Source organism: Tachyglossus aculeatus, chromosome 22, assembly GCF_015852505.1.
Source record: "Tachyglossus aculeatus isolate mTacAcu1 chromosome 22, mTacAcu1.pri, whole genome shotgun sequence".
Lineage (NCBI taxonomy): Eukaryota > Metazoa > Chordata > Mammalia > Monotremata > Tachyglossidae > Tachyglossus > Tachyglossus aculeatus.
In genome coordinates this window covers 43,095,932-43,106,723 of record NC_052087.1, presented here as the reverse complement: position 1 = coordinate 43,106,723, position 10,792 = coordinate 43,095,932, and positions in this window count along the sequence as shown.

The window sequence follows — 10,792 nt, the reverse complement described above, 5'->3', positions numbered from 1 at the left end:
GAGTCAGAAGACCTGGGTTCTAATTCCGACTCCACCATTTGCCAGCCGTGTGACCTTCAGCAAGTCACTACACTTCTCCTGTGCCTAGTTTCCTCATTGGCAAAATGAATAAAATGGGAATGAAATCCTACACCTCTTACTTACCCTGTGAGTCCCATGTGGGACAGGGAGTCTGTACAATCTGATTATTTTGTATCTGATTATCCACACACTTTACTCCTCTAGTTCAGTTTACTCATTGTGCCCCAATCTCATCTATCTCACTGCCAACCCCTTTACCACTTCCAATCTCTGGCCTGGAACTCTCTGCCCTTTCACAGGTGCCAGACCACCATTCTATCCACATTCAAAGCCTTATTGCCATCACATCTCCTCTAAAAAGCCTTCCCCTTTTAAACCCTATTTTTTGACTTTTTAAAATGGTACTTGTTAAGCACTCACTATGTGTCAAGCACTGTTCTAAGCACTGAGGTAGATACAAGTTAATCAGGTTGGACACATTCCCCGTCCCTGTGTGGGCTCACAGTCTAAGAAGGAGGGAGTAGGTTTTAATTCCCATTTTACAGTTGGAGAGACTGAGGCCCAGATAAGTTAAGTGACTTGCCCAAGGTCACATACAGCAAATAAGTGGCGGAGCTGGGATTAGAACTCAGGTCCTCTGACTTCTAGGCCTGTGATCTTTCTACTAGGCCACACTGCTTCCCCGGCTCTCTCCCTCTGCTGTGTTATCTATGTTAGATGCACTCTGTTAAATTGTACTCTCTCAAGTCTTTCGTACAGTGCCCTGCACACAATAAGCGCTCAATAAATAACTGATTTGCACTTGCATCTATGACCATTGCACATTTGATATTTGCCCCTCATCACTTATGTCCATATCTATACATTTTTTATTTATATTAATGTCTGTCTCCTCCCTAAACTGTAAGGTCACTGTGGGCAGGGAACATGTCTACCAACTCTGTTGTACTGTACTCTCCCAGGCACTTAGAACAGTGTTCTGCACACAGTAATAAGTGCTCAGAAAATACCGTTATTGATGGTGATGATGATATTTACCCCAGGGCTTAGTTCCATGCTGGGCACATAGTAAGCACCATTATCAATAAGAGGGGAGCAGGGGAAGATGGGGGAGGATTATAGATGTTCTCCTGGAGACAGGCAATGGCAGTGGGGAATGAGGGGGCCAAGCTCCTAGGGCTACAAACAGACACACACCGTGAGAAGTAGCCCTGGGCTGGATGAGCCTCTAAGGGCCTGCTGGGCACTGTGGTACTGGCCGTGGCTACCACTGCTGCTGGAGAGGCTACAGGCCTAGAGTGGTAAACATTAAGGCACAGATCGATTGTTGCTTTTTTTTTTTTGTTTAAATGATCTTTTTTTTACGTGATTACTATGTGCCAGGCACTGTACTATGCCCTAGGGTAGATAGGTTAATCAGGTTAAACACAGTCCCTGTCCCACATAGGGCTCATGGCCTTAATCCCCATTTTCCAAATGAGGTACAGAGAAGTGAAGTGACTTTCACAAGGTCACACAGCAGACAAGTGGCGGAGCCCCAGAGCCACTGGAGTAGAGACAAGTTAAGCAAGTTGGGCCCAGTTTTTGCCCCACATAGGGCTCATAGTCTTAATCCCCATTTTACAGATGAAGTAAGAAGTGAAATGACTAGCCCAAGGTCATACAGCAGACAAGGGGTGGAGCCAGGATGAGAACCCAGGACTTTCTGACTCTCAGTCCCATGCTCTATCCACTAGGCCAGGGATTCCCAGCTCCACAGTGACTGGGCACCCTAGTGACTGAACACCTGAGGTGGCCTTGGGGTGAAGGAAGATCACCAAATATGTAATAACAATAAGAATTATTATCTGTAACATCTCTTAAGTACTTACTATGTACCACGCATTGTACTAAGCACTGGGGTGGATATAAGCAAATAAGGTAGGACCGAGTTAGATAGGTACAGTACTAGGGTTGTATTGCCACCGTGGCAAGGGGCCTTTCCCTTCAGAACCCCTTCCCCCCTCTTGTTTCACCACTCCTCTGCCCATCCCTCCTGAATCCCCATGGAAAGCCTATTCCTCAGCCTCACAGCCCTTATTTTAACCTATCTGTTAAGCACTTACTCTATATCAGGCCCTGTACTAAGCGCTGGGGTAGATACAAGCTAATAAGGTTGGACCCAATCCCAGCCCCACATTGGAGCTCATGGTCTTAAATCCTCATTTTACAAATAAGGTAACAGTCACCAAGAAGTTAAGAAACTTGCCCAAGAAACTGCAGACAAGCTACAAAGCCGGGATTAGAACCTAGGTCCTTCTGATGCCCAGGCCTGGGTGCTATCCACTAGCCCACACTGCTTCTCACCCTGTTCCTCCAGGAACCTGGTGTAGCTCTCCCCTGCTCCCATCATGGCCCTTTTCTCTGGTTATATTGAAGGCAGCTGGTCACTCCTCCCTCCCCCATTTCCCACCCCAGAGCCAGCTCAGGCAGTGCCCCTTTGATGGTGACATAGATGGCTAACACAGGCACTGCCAATCACCAAGATTTCAAGGTTTTCAAGGCAGCAGAGAGGGGAGCTAGTAGTGAAGTCTGCCCATGCTGATGTTTTCCTGGGGATGGGAATAATAATAATAATAATAGTATTTGTTAAGCACTTATTATATGCCAAGCACTGTTCTAAGCACTGGGAGAGATACAAGGTTATCAGGTTGTCCCACATGGGGCTCAGAGTCTTCATCCCCATTTTACAGATGAGGTAAATGTGGCATGGAGAAGTGAAGTGGCTTGCTCAAAGTCACACAGCTGACAAGTGGCGGAGCCGGGATTAGAACCCATGACCTCTGACTCCCAAGCCCGGACTCTTTCCACTGAGCCATGCTGCTTCTCAGGGAAGACAGGCTCTCTTGTAGTGGGCAGGGAATGTGTCTGTTTATTGTTGCATTGTACTCTCCCAAGCGCTTAGTACAGTGCTTCCCCCTTCGAAGCCCTACCGAAGGCTCACCTCCTTAAAAGAGGCCTTCCCAAACTAAGCCCCCCTTTTCCTCAGCTCCTCCTCCCAACTCACTCCCTTTGCTCTACCCCCCTCCCCGCCCCACAGCACTTGTGCGTATATTTATTTATATTAATGCCTGTTTACTTGTTTTGATGTGTATATATCTATAATTCTATTTATTTATATTGATGCCCATTTACTTGTTTTGATGTCTGTCTTCCCCCCTTCTGGACTGTAAGCCTGGTGTGGGCAGGGATTGATTGACTCTCTTTATAGCTGAATAAAGCTTTATAAAGCTGAATTGGACTCTTCAAGCGCTTAGTACAGTGCTCTGCACACAGTGAGGGCTCAATAAATACGATTGAATGAATGAGTGAATGAAATGCCCTGCACCTAAGTGTTCAATACATACAATTGACTGACTCAGCTCCCAGAGACCATCTGTGAGGAGGCACCAACGGAGGATGGGATGGGGGCTGGAGTGACCCATCCTCACCTTGGGAAGCCTCTGCTCAGATCCAGAACCAGGATCTTGAGGCAGGCAAATAATAATAATTATGGCACTTTTAAGCGCTTACTATGTGCCAAGCACTGTTCTAAGCAGCGAGGTAGATATAAGTTAGATCAAGTTGGACCCAATCCCTGACCCACATGAGGCTCACACTTTATCCCCATTTTACAGATGAGGGAACTGAGGCCCAAAAAAGTTAAGTGACTTGCCCAATATCACAAAGCAGACAAGTGGCAGAGCCAGGATTAGAACCCAGGTACTTCTGCCTCTCAGGCACGTGCTCTGTCCACTAAGCCACACTGTTTCTACTCCTAAGCCATGCTGCTTCTAAAGAACCACAGCCCTAACTTTTTCAAGACGCCTTACTGTTTTTAGGAGTTTCCAAGTCTGGAAACCTGACTTGGAGTCTCAGCTCATTGTGAATGGATTAATTGTTGTGCAACCTAGAGTGGTGAGACAAGTTAATTACATAATTACAGCAAAATGACATGTTATTTCATGGAATACAATATGGTAACTCTGTTGGAAACAATTGTAATTGCCCAGAAACTCACATTACTCTGACTTTGTTATCTCTTGATAACCACATAATTAACTTGTGCTACAACTTTATCTGCCCTGCAAACTAAAAAAAGTTTGGTCAGAGGGGTAGGAGGAAGGATTGGGGTGGAAGGCCAGAGGGGAGGGAGGGAAAAGAGGGGAGGATAGTGCCTGGGTCCAGCTGGTTTAGAGTAAGATACAAGAGCCTTTTAATGAGATCCTTAAAAGGAAAAGGATGAGTTGTTTTTAGTGTCTAAGGGGAGTAAATTTCCTAATGTGTCCTCCAGCAATGTTCCAAGCACACATCCCATGGGGACAGTGTAGCTGTCTCTGTAGTATTTGTTAAGCACTTTTCATGTGCCAAGCACTGTACTAAGCGCTAGGGTGGATACAAGCTAATCGGGTTGGAAGCAGTCCCGGCCCCAAAGAGGTTCACAATCTCAATCCCCACTTCACAGATTAGGTAACTGAGGCACAGAGAAGTGAAGTGACTTGCCCAAGGTCACACAGCAGACAGGTAGCAGAGCCAGGATTAGAAACCATGACCTTCTGACTTCCAGGCCCAGGCTCTATCCACTGTGCCATGCTGCTTCTGTGGGCAGCGGCCAGGTAGGCTGCATAAAACCTGCCAAAGTCCTGGTCCCCGAGTCACGCCTACCTCACCCACCATGCAGCAACAACTGCCTGTGGTCAGATAGTTAAGAGGCAGGTCCAGTTCCACAATTTAATAATAATAATAATAATTATGGTTTTTGTTAAGCGCTTACTAGGTGCCAAGCACTGTTCTAAGCACCAGGGTGGATACGAGGTAGTCAGGTTGTCCCACTTGGGGCTCACACTCTTAAACCCCATTTTACAGATGAGGGGACTGAGGCACAGAGAAGTTAAGCCCAAGGTCACATAGCAGGTAAAGTGGCTGAGCCGGGATTAGAACCCACAGCCTCTGACTCCCAAGCCCAGGCTCTTTCCACTAAGCCACTCTGCTTCTCTGTTTAGCCTAAACAGAAATCCTTTCCCTCTGAGGCAGGGGATAAGGTTCCCCGTTGACCTCATTAAATAATAGCAATAATAATAATTACGGTAGTAGGGGCTGGTCGCCTACTACAATCCAACCCACATGCTTCGCTCCTCTAACGCCCACCAACTCGGTGAATGCCGATCTCGTCTTCCTTGCTGCCGACCCCTTGCCCGTTTTCCCTGACAGACCACCACTCTCTCCACCTTCAAAGTTCTACAAAAGTCACATCTCCTCCAAGAGGTTTTCTTTGACCAAACCCTCACTTCCCTATCTAAGGCCTCACTTTGGCTTTGCCTATTCATTTGGGTCCATTCCCTTTAAGCACGTCGATATTCATCTGGCAATAAAGTTTGCTGAGCACTTACTATGTGCAGAACACTGTTCTAAGCACTTGGGAGAGCACAATGCAAGAGAAATAGAAGACATAACAAGCATCCCTCCTTCAGTCCCAGAGTGCTTATGTGCATACCCATCTGTAAATTCATTTTGATGACTGTCTCAACTTCTAGTCTTTAAGCTCCTTCTGGGTAGGGACCAAATCTACCTAATACTAATTAATACTAATTATGGTATTTGTTAAGCTAAATGCCAACCACTGTTCTAAGCGCTGGGGGAGATACAAAGTAATCAGGTTGTCCTGCATGGGGCTCACTGTCTTAATCTCCATTTTACAGATGAGGGAACTGAAGCATGGAGAAGTGAAATGACTTCCCCAAGGTCACACAGCAGACACACAGTGGAGGCGGGATTAGAACCCACGTCCTATGACTCCCAAGGCTGTGCTCTGACCACTAGGCCATGCTGCTTCTTACCTATTGCATTGTACTCTCTTAACCACCTGGTACAGTGCTCTACACAAAATTCTTGTCTTGTCTCATGCTGTCGAGTCATCTCTGACCCAGAGCGACGCCATGGACGCATGTCTCCCAGAACGTGCAAGTTAACACTCAGTAAATACCATGGATTGATTCAGGGCCACCACTCTAAGTGGGAGTAAAAAGAACCAGCCCCTCTAGACTGTTAGCTCCTTTTGGGCAAGGAATGTATTTACCAACTCTGTTTATTCTGCTCTTCCAAGCATTTAGTATAGTGTTCTGCACACAGTAAGCACTCAAATACTGTTGATGATGATAACAGGTGATGATACTCATTTTACAGATGAAGTAACTGAGTCCCAGAGAATTTAAATGACTTGCCCAAGTCACGCAGCAGGCAAGTGGCAGAGTCAGGATTAGAGCCCAGGTCTTCTGACTCCCGAGCCTATGATCTTTCCTCTAGACCATGGTTGTGAGAGGAGAGTGGCTGGTCAGGGATTTGAAAAATTCTTGGTGAGAGAAACTTAAAAAAAAAACCCAGACTTTCTGCCTGACATCTGGTTAGTTAGCCCTCCCAGGCCCTTCCTCAAAACAAAATTTGGAGGTTACAGAGGTTTGGGCTTAATCACATCCCAAGGTCTGAGATGACGCAGGGTGGATAAAAGTAGAGCACAGACTGGGTTAGATGTATTTTTCCTCCGCCTATCAGGGTTGTTATCTTTTAAAGAAAATGTGCCCATGCTCCTCCCCGAGAAAGCCACTGGGAAAAGAAACCCGCCTTCCTCGACACTTGGCTGCTTCTCCGGGTGAAGGAGAGTGGTTACTTCAGCCACAAGGAGATTCCAAGTTGCTTCTAGAGACCCTTAGAGACTCTCTCCAGGAAAGAGCATTTTACCTTGAGAGGAGAGCCTAAGGCCACTGGCTTGAGTCTGCAGTCAGCTGAGTCCATCTGTGCCCCCTTGAAGTGGGCAAGATCTTTCCAAAGGGCTCACCCCTTCTCCCTGCTAAAAGCTACGAGTTAATGGGCAAACTTTGGTAAACAGTTGAAGTGCTGCTGCTTACCTTGATCAAGGAGAAGGCCAGAAAGCAGCTGGCTGCCCTGGTTTCTCCAGAAAGAAAATATTCCTGTAATAACACAGTGTTCTCCAAACACGGCCTGAACTCAGGGACCACAGTCCCAGCCCTGCATTTCCACTTTTAACAATCGGCTTTTTCCCAGAAGCCCGAAAGGCCTGGAGGGCCATAAAAAGCTCAGAAGGAGGGAAAGTGATGGGGTGGAGGAACTTTATGTATCCATAAGTCATAAATAATCTAATTGGCTAATTAATTCACTAATGACTAATAAAGCACTGTGCAAATATGAAATGTCAGAGGGAGGCTAAACATTCCTGAGGAGTTGTGGGAGGACTACTCTTCTGAACTGAGGTGGGTTGGTGTAAGGGGGGAGGGAGAGAGAGGTGAAGGGGTGTGTGCATGGGTGGGGAGAAGTGGAGGTGAGTGAAGGTGTGTGTGTGTGTGTGTCTGTTAGCCAAATTCACAGAACTGGGCTCAAATCAAAACCCACCTCATCAAGCAAGGGATAGTCAACTCTTTTCCCTTCTACTCAGGTAATCTGGACTAGGCATGTTATCCCTTTCATAAGAGCCCTGCGGGAGTGAGTGACAGGCTGGGGAGGGGGCAGTTCTATTGGAAGGGGAGGGAGTGCTCTGCACACAGTAAGTGCTCAATAAATACAATTGATTGATTGAGAGAGACACCATTCACCCTTGTGGGGAGAAAGCTGAAGGGACCCCCAGCTCCCCTCAACCGACATGTGATACACTCCAATTGGGATAAAGAAAACGGGGAATAAGACTAAGAGTTGGCATGCTCTAAACGGTTCATACTTACCAGGCACTCTCTCTGCCTATCTGATTTATTACATTAGTGTAAGGGGGTTGGTGGTGGGGTGAATGTCAAATGTCCAAAGGTCACAGATCCAAGTCATAGATGACGCAGAAGGGATAATGAGAAGAAAGGGCCTAATTGGGGAAAGCCTCTTGGAGGAGATGTGCCCTTAACAATGTTTGGAAGGTGGGGAGAATGGTGGTCTGGTGTATATGAAGGGGGTTGGGGGCTGGGGGTGCGGAGGTTCCAGGTCAGGGGAAGATGGGGGAAAGGGGTCAGCAGCGAATTAGATGAGATTGGGGCCCAATAAATAAGATGGTGCTAGAGGAGCAGACTGTGTGGGCTGGGCTGTAGTAGGAGAGATGGTGGACTGCTTTATAGCTAATGGTAAGGACCCAAGTTAATAGGTTGGGGCGGGGGGGGGGTGAAAGGAGGGGCCTGAGGAGGCTCTGCCTGATAGAAGCCTGGGTCCCTTCCATCCTGCAGGGACAGCAACCATTCAATCAATAATTTTGACCACTTACCATGCACGGGGCATTGTACAAAGTGCTCAGAAAAGTACAGTTTAGTAGATACACACAATCTCTGCCCTCAGAAAGTAACTAGCGGGCAGCAGAGAATGGGAGGGGGAAGGATGTAGACATTTTTTGTGCAGTTTTGTTTTTCTTCGCTTGGCCGAGGCTCCCAGACGACCAACTTTATTGTCCTTGAAATGTTATGATTGGGTGTCTGCTCAGATTTCTCTCCTGCAAAGGGCTGCATAACATTCTTTTTGATTATACAGCAACTGAGCGACATCGGGCTCAAAGACTTACTAGTTAAGCAGATTATGTGTTTCCCTTTTTTTGCTCCTGTGCAAGTGCTGACCCTGGGGTGTTGGGCCCCTCCCAGGGAAGACACCGCTTTGGCCATGGCCTGCTAGCACCCAGAACCCCCATCCACAGAGCCTGGGGGAGACAGTTGGAGAGGGGTGTGGGGAGGGAGGAAGGCTGCAGGGAGAGAGAGAGGCTTGTTTTTTCTGATGTTTTTAGACTCCGAGTTTGAAGGGACTTCACTCCAAGAAGAGCGGTTGCTTTGATGGGATGGATCGTGGGGAGGGAGGGAGGAGGAGGGAGCCTTCTGCTGCTGTCAGAGTGTCCTCAGGGACTTGAGATATTTTTCTGCCAGTGAGAGTGAGGAGAAAGGGAGGAGGGGGAGTGTGGTACCCCCATCCTATCCTAAGATTCCCAGCCCTTGGAGGTGAAGATGAGTCTTGATCATTCAATCGTATTCATTGAGTGCTTACTATGTGCAGAGCACTATACTAACCACTTGGATTCTTGCCAAGCCATCTGGGGTGCTGAGCTGGGCCACTGAGAACTGTGAAAGATGGCTGACATCTCCTTAAAGGAAAGACTGAGACCTGAGCTCATGACTAGCTTTGGGTTTCTTAATCATCGTCATCATCATAATCATAATCCTCATAATAATCATAGAAGTAATGATAATAATGTACTGTCCCAAATGCTTAGTACAGTGCTCTCAACACAGTAAGTGATCAATAAATGTGATCAATAATAATAACAATTAATAATAATATTAATAATGATAATAATGAGAGGCAGCAGGACCTAGTGGAAAGAGCATTGGCCTGCAAGTCAGAGGACTTGGGTTCTAATCCCAATTATGTAAATTGCTTGCTCTGTGACATTAGGAAAGCCACTTAACTTCTCTGAATCTCAGTTTCCTCAACGGCAAAAAATGGGGATTAAATACCAGCTCACCCTCCTCCTTAGACTGTGAGCCCCACATGGGACAGGGACTGTATCTTACCTGATTAGTTTCTAAGCACCCAGTGCTTAGAATGGTGCTGACACATAGTTAATGCTTAACAAATAATAGTAATGATAATAATTATAGTGTTTGTTAAGCACTTACTATGTGCCAAGCACTTTGATAGGTACAAGGTAATCAGTTTGGACACAGTTTCTGTCCCCTACTGGAGCTCACAGTCTAAGTAGAAGGGAGGTTTGAATCCACATTTAACAGAATAGGAAACAGAGGCACAGAGAAGTGAAGGGACTTGCCTGAAGTTACACAGCAGACAAGTGGCAGAGCTGGGATTGAAACCTAGGTGCTCTGATCCCCAAGTCCAAACTCTTTCCTCTATGCCCTGCTGCGTAGCTCAGTGGAAACAGCCCGGGCTTTGGAGTCAGAGTTCATGGGTTCAAATCCCAGCTCTGCCAATTGTCAGCTCTGTGACTTTGGGCAAGTTACTTCACTTCTCTGTGCCTCAGTTCCCTCATCTGTAAAATGGGGATTAAGACTGTGAGCCCCCCGTGGGACAACCTGATCACCTTGTAACCTCCCCAGTGCTTAGAACAGTGCTTTGCACATAGTAAGCACGTAATAAATGCCATTATTATTATTATTCTCACACTACCTTTATCCGTTGACTATGCCTTTATCTGTTGACTAGCCTTATGGGTCTTTCTGAGTCTAATGGATCAATCAATCAGTCAATGGTATTTATTGAGTGATTACTATGTGCAGAGCACCATACAAAGCTCTTGAGAGAGAACAATACAACAGAATTAACAGACACATTCCCTGCCCATAGCTAGCTTACAGTCTAGAGGGGGAGACAGGCATTAATATTAATAAATAATTGATAATATATAATTTAAAGATATGGACTTAAGTGCTGTGGGTTTGGGGTGAATACCAAATTTCCAAAGGTGCCTCTTTTTCTCTCTCCTTCTTTTTTGCTTGTTTTCTTTTACACAATACCATAGGCTTCACTCAAACGCTCTTAGGTTTGAGGGGTTTTTTTTTCTGATACTTATTAAATGCTTACTCTGGGCTAAGAACAAGGATAGCCAGATGACAGTCAGATAGGATGCAGTCCACGCAGTGTACACAGTCTAAGTGGGAGGGAGAACAGGTATCTTATCCCCATTTTACAGATGAGGAATCTGAGGCCCAGAGAGGATCAGAGAGAACCCAACTCTCATCTTAGAAGAAGCAGCATGGCATAGTGGATAGAG